Raw genomic sequence first — 6,451 nt, forward strand, 5'->3', positions numbered from 1 at the left:
GCCACTGCACTCCAGTTTGGGCGACAGAGTGAGACTCCAACTCAAAAAAAAAAAAAGAATATTAAAAAGATACATACACAAAGATTGATAGTTAGTAAAATTGTTTTTACTGCCTTATTTATGAATTTTTGTGTGTGTGTGTTGGAGTCTCACCCTGTTGCCCAGGCTGGAGTATAGTGGCACACTCATGGCTACCCCAGCATTGATCTGCTGAGCTCCAGCAATCCTTCCACCTCAGCCTTCCAAGTAGCTGGAACTACAGGCGCCCACTACCACATCTAGCTAATTTTTTATTTATTGTAGAGACGAGGTCTTGTCAAGTTGCTGGGGCTGGCCTCCAACCCACGGGCTCAGGCAGTCCTCTAGCGTCGACCTCCCAAAGTACTGGGATTACAGGCTTGAGCCAGCGTGTCTGGCCTATTTAAGAAATTCTTAAGGAAAACTGGCTTTTTTCCCTTTTTTCTGTGGGTGTGTGTTCATAGAGCACAGTAGTAACTTCTGGTACAGTTTGTGGCGCCTTGAATAGTGCTAAGGTGGCAGCAGTTTTGCCCACCATTGCTTATGCTCTGTCAGTACCAATATCAACCCTGTGAAAAAGGAAAATAATGTTTTAACCTTATGACCTTTTGATCATCTGGAAGAGTCTCTGGGATCCCCAGGGTCCATAGGCCACACTTTGAGAACCACTGCTCTATTAAACACGACCTTAGGAATTTCTATAAGCCTAGGGAATCTAGTAGTTTATTCTCTGGTGAGAGGGGATGGCAGAGAAATTAGGATCTGGGCACTGGCTTGTGTCAGGCTGCTCCATGAATATTGAATGCTAGGTGCAGACACTCTGAGCCCTTTCCTTGGTGGAAAGATCTGCTGAGTCTGTTACTTAGCTCTGGTTCATCTGCTTTCCAGTTTCCAAAGTGACATTGCTGTTGTCCTGTTTATGCCTCTTATAAAAAGGAGTTTTGCTGAGCATAGAGGTGGGAGACTGAGGTGGGAGGATCACTTGAGCCCAGGAGTTTGAGGCCAGCCTGGGCAACATAGTGAGGTCTCATCTCTAGAAAATGATAATTTTTTAAAAAGTTTCTTTGTTTTTTTTTAGTGGAGTTTCAGCAGGGAGGAATGATATTAAATACATATACTCAATCCAACATCTGAACCTAAAACTGTGGAATAAATTTGGAGTAGTAGCTTTGAAGTTTTTTCACTTTGCCTACAGAAGTTTAAAGTAATTCTGGTAGACACATAAAGTTGTGTTTGTTTATATATTATTTCTTATATCCTAGTCCAAACCTAGCATTATATTTGCATGAAGGTGGGTCCCGCTACATTTTGTTTGACGTTAGGACTGTTGATATAGAAGTTGAAAGACCTGGACCTTACTTGGAACTTGTTACCTACCGTCTTTGCTCTTCTTTTTCTCTCTTAGAGTCACTTTCTTCCTAATAGGAGCAGTAATGCCTACTTCACCACTTCATGGGCTTGTCACTTCTTTTGCTCTTCACAGCGTTTGAAGCCCTATCACAGCCGGCACATAGTGGTCACTAAAAAATCTTTTTTGACCGGACTCAGTGGCTCAGCCCGTAATCCCAGCACTTTGGGAGGCTGAGGCTAGTGGATTGCCTGAACCCACGGGTTCAAAACCAGCCCCGGCAACTTGGCGAGACCTTATCTCTACAATTAAAAAAAGAAAATTAGCCGGGCTTGATTGCGCACACCTGTAGTTCTGGCTTCTTGGAAGACTGAGGTGGAAGGATCGCTGGAGCCCAGCAGGTCTTGCTGGGGTGGCCGTGAGTGTGCCACTGCACTCCAGCCTGGGTGACAGAGTGAGACTCCAACTCAAAAAAAACCCCAAAAAACTAAAACAAAAAAAAATCTTTTTCTCTCAGTCTTTCCTGCCTGCCCTTCCTTCCCTCTGGTCTGCATCTGTCACATCCAGCTTCTCTAGACCTTGAATTTTTCATTCGAATAGAGTGGTTTTGTCCTTTCAAATAATCCTTCTGCAATTTAAGATAAGTGGAGGCAAAATGTCTGGTAGCAGCAATAACTGAAGTCAGTTAGATATGTGAGTCTGAAGCTCAAGAAAGATGAATACTGGAAATGTGGATTTGGGTCCAGCAGCAGATTGAAGATCTTTGAAGCTTGGTGGTTGGTGAGACTGTCCAGCCACTTGGGAGGCTGTGAGAGGATTTCAAATAGAATGGGTGTGATACTTCATGATTTCTGTGTGGTCTCTACATTCATGTAAATGCAGCAAAGAATATCTGATGTTCAATAGTGATTAAAATGCGTATCTTGATTTTTATGATATTTACAATTTGCAAAATTTACAGGTTGCATATGGCCAAGTTCTTGGAGTCATAGGATATTCATTACTTCCTCTCATTGTAATAGCCCCTATACTTTTGGTGGTTGGATCCTTTGAAGTGGTGTCTACACTTATAAAAGTAAGTTAAATAGTTTGTATTATATAAAGTAGTTTACGATTTGCAACAGCAAAAATATACTAGTCCTCCAACTAAAAATACTGTAATCTAAAACTGTTTATGAAATAGTTGGCAGTATTTCAGAATAGTGACCTTCCTAACTGATTTTCCCAGTTGTATTTCATGGTTTTCCTTTTTAACAATGAAAATTATAAAGTGTGTCTGTGGCGTTGGCGGGGGCAGACAAATCAGGTTTCAGGATGTTACACTCAGAAATTTTTAATGTTGAGTTTTTCTTCTCTATATTTATGACTTCATCTGACTTAAATGGGGATATTTAAAATTCCACTGGACATTTATTTAATGACTGTTAATTCTAATTGGATAGTTAGATTCTATCAAATATGATAGACATGGTTCTGATAAATTATATTTTCTACAATGCAAAAATCAAGACTTGTTCATGATATTTATGTTAAATTAACATGTACATATTTTAAATATTCACTGATAATATCAGGTATCAATAGTAAATAGTAATATAACTTAAAATTTGGCATTAATGTTGAAAAAATTTGGAAAATAAATGGCTGATTTGGCATATGTAGGTATATTATATAGTGATTGTAATTTTTTTCTTTATGAAAAACAGAACATTTTAAAACCACCACTTTTAGAACTGCTGTTATGTAGCCTCTACATAAAGTACTTGTTTTTTGGGGTTTTTTTTTTTGAGTTGGATTCTCATTCCATTGCCCTGGCTGCAGTGCAGTGGCACACTCACAGCGACCCCAGCGTCAACCCTCTGGGCTCAGGTGATTCTTCTGCCTCAACCTTCCAAGTAGCCAGAACTACAGGCGTGCACTACCACACGCAGCTAATTTTTGATTTATTGTCAAGATGAGGTCTGGCCAAGTTGCCTGGGTTGGTCTTGAACCCAGGGACTCAACACCCCCTGGGTCCACTTGCCTTGGCCTTCCAAAGTACTGGGATTACAGGCTGAGCCACCAAGCCTGGCCTTCCTCATTCTTTCAACTAACAGTGTGCCATTGACTCTATCGATCATAATTTTTTTTTTGAGTGGGAGTCTCACTCTGTCGTCTAGACTGGAGTGGCTCACGGCCACCACAGCCTCAATATGCCGAGCTCAGGCAATCCTTCTACCTCAGCCTTCCAAGTAGCTAGAACTACTGGCGTGCGCTACCAGTCCTGGCTAATTTTTTGATATATTGTAGAGATAAGGTCTCAACAAGTTGCCCAGGGTGTTCTCGAGCCTGTGGGCTCAGGCAATCCTCTTACTTCGTCCTCCCAAAGTCCTGGGATTACAGGCTGAGTCACCACGCTGAGTCTACATTTTTTTTAAACTTCTGTACCAGTGGTTCTCAGCTGAGGTCGATTTTGCCGGGATGTCGACAATATCTGAAGGCATTTTTGGGGGGGCAGTGTTACTAATATGTAGAGGGCAGGGGTGCTGCCTAACATCTTACAGTGAACAGGACAGCCCCACAACAATGAATCAGCCAGCCTAGAATGCCAGAAAATTGCAAGGCTGAGAAACCCTTCTCTGTGCTGTTTGTTTCTATTAGAGTTTTCCCTCATTTCTCTTAAAGTTCTTTCTTAATTTTATGCTGTAAAATGCCTTTGTGATTACGTCAGTAAGTACTATGTAGTTTTCAGTGGAAATGGTTTGAAATCTATATGTATATAATCAGAAAACCACAGTGTGTGTGTGTGTGTGTGTGTGTGTGTGTGTGTTTGAACTGGAGTCTCTCTCCGTTGCCCAGGCTAGAGTACAGTGTCGCGCTCACGGCCACCCCAGTGTCGACCTGCTGGGCTCTGGGCCATCCTTCTGCCTCAGCCTTCCAAGTAGCCGGAACTACAGGCACATGCTACCATGCCTGACTTATTTTTTTTTATTTTATTGTAGAGATGAGGTCTCACCATGTTGCCCAGGCTGGTATTGAATCCACGGGCTCAGGCACTCCTCTCGCCTCGGCCTCCCAAAGTGCTGGGATAATAGGCTTGAGCCACCGTGCCTGGCCTTGTATATTTTATTTAATTGAACTCTTGACCAAAATGTGATCTCTTTTTCTCCTTTTTATTCAACCCTGTACTTCCACATATTCCTAGGAAAACACTTTGATACCTACTAAACATGTGTAAAATTTTCACTTAATCTGTTTTCCTGTTTTTTAGAAGACAAAAGGAAAATTGTCTCCTTTGCAGGGCTCAGTTAGTCTTCTCTTTGCAATTTGGCCCAATAATAGTTTTTTCAAAGGCTGCCTGATTGTAATCACCGGGAACACTATAAGTAGGCCAGGGGCACAGAGGCTCATATCTGTAATTGCAGCACTTTGGGAGGCCAAGGCAGGAGGATTGCATGAGCCCAGGAATTTGAGTTCACCTTAGGCAACATGATGAAACCTCATCTCTACAAAAAATTTAAAAGTTAGCTGGGTGTGGTGGTGTGTACCTGCAGTTTCGGCTACTTGAGAACTGAAGTTGAAGGATCACCTGAACTCAGGAGGTCAAGGCTACAGTGAGCCATGATAGTGCCACTGCACTCCAGCTTGGGTGACAGAGTAAGACCCTGACTCAGGGAAAGAAAGGAAAAAAAAGACTGATAACTAACTGTTTTCCTCAGAAATTTAAATTAAGCAGAACTAGAATGAATTTCCCACATCTCTTTTTAATAGGCACCTCAAGTGATTCTCATTTATTAGGTTCTTATTTTCATTATTACGAGGTTTGATAAGAAAAGACCACATTTACAGAAGTCAAGGAGCAGAATGATGATCATTCTTAATAAGTTTTTAACATTTTTAAAAAGTTTTACTATTTGTTACATTTGGTGGCTGATTTAAAAATTTTGCAAATGTTATACTTACTCTATAATATCCAAAAAATATACTTACTTGCTAATATGCTGCCTTTTGTCTTTTTTTTAAAGCTGTTTGGCGTGTTTTGGGCTGCCTACAGTGCTGCTTCATTGCTAGTGGGTGAAGAATTCAAGACCAAAAAGCCTCTTCTGATCTATCCAATCTTTTTATTATACATTTATTTTTTGTCTTTATATACTGGGGTGTGATTCAAGTCATACATGTGTAAGGGATGGCGACGACATTTGTGTGTAAGCTGGGATTTCTGCCGAAAGGGTTGGACAAAACTGTTGCTGATAAAATTTTACATGTTCCAGATGTCAAGGCAGGTTCAAGGTCTTTATAAAACAATATTTTTTGTATTTAATTAAGCAGTTATCTGGGATTTTTGGTCAGAATTCTAAATTCTTTTTGGTTCTTCATATTCCAGTGAATAAAATGTAAAAGCATTGTGTTTTTAAGATTGTGTTAACGTTCACCTAAAACCTTGTGCCAAAAGCACCTGGATTGATCATTTTATTTCTCTTGAAGGGTCAATTTGACAACATCCTAGTCATCCAAAAGTGCAATTTTTTTTCTTTAAAATGTTTTCTCCAGTATCACAGATCCTGTAGATATATATTTATATTTATACATATATATTTATGAAATACTTCTTATTATTCACAGAATATATTTCTGAGTAGCCTGAAAAAAATAAGATATTAAATCTGATGCTCAAATTTTTTTTTAATTTGGCCACTAATCTTTTTTATTTAAAATTTAAAGTTTGTTTTTCAAATTGTATATAATTTTTAAAATCTCATACATACTTCAAAACTTCCTTGTTAAGAATTCTTAATAATAACTACTAATAGTTAGTATTTTTAATAGTTGCTGATATAGATTTGGGTTTTTTGAGTATACCTTTAAAAACCATTTTTGAAGCCGGGCTCAGTGGCTCAGCCTGTAATCCCGCACCTTTGGGAGGCTGAGGTGAGTGGATTGCCTGAGCCCGCGGGTTCAAGACCCGCCTGGGCAACTTGGCGAGACATCATCTCTACAATAAATCAAAAAATTAGCTGGGCATGGTAGCGCACACCTGTAGTTCCAGCTACTTGGAAGGCTGAGGCGGAAGGATCGCCGGAGCCCAGCAGGTCGAGGCTGCCGGGG

At 40.2% G+C, this 6,451-nt stretch overlaps 1 long non-coding RNA gene across 1 annotated transcript; it reads left to right on the top strand.

Annotated features, from left to right (window-relative positions):
* Nucleotides 1–2,323: 2,323 nt before the first annotated feature.
* On the top strand, nt 2,324–5,749 carry LOC103272078. Its single transcript, XR_505100.1, has 2 exons — nt 2,324–2,441; nt 5,371–5,749. It is a non-coding gene; the product is annotated as an uncharacterized LOC103272078 (long non-coding RNA).
* Nucleotides 5,750–6,451: the final 702 nt, after the last annotated feature.

Source organism: Carlito syrichta, unplaced genomic scaffold (assembly GCF_000164805.1).
Source record: "Carlito syrichta isolate Samal-C Ts95f unplaced genomic scaffold, Tarsius_syrichta-2.0.1 Scaffold312117, whole genome shotgun sequence".
Lineage (NCBI taxonomy): Eukaryota > Metazoa > Chordata > Mammalia > Primates > Tarsiidae > Carlito > Carlito syrichta.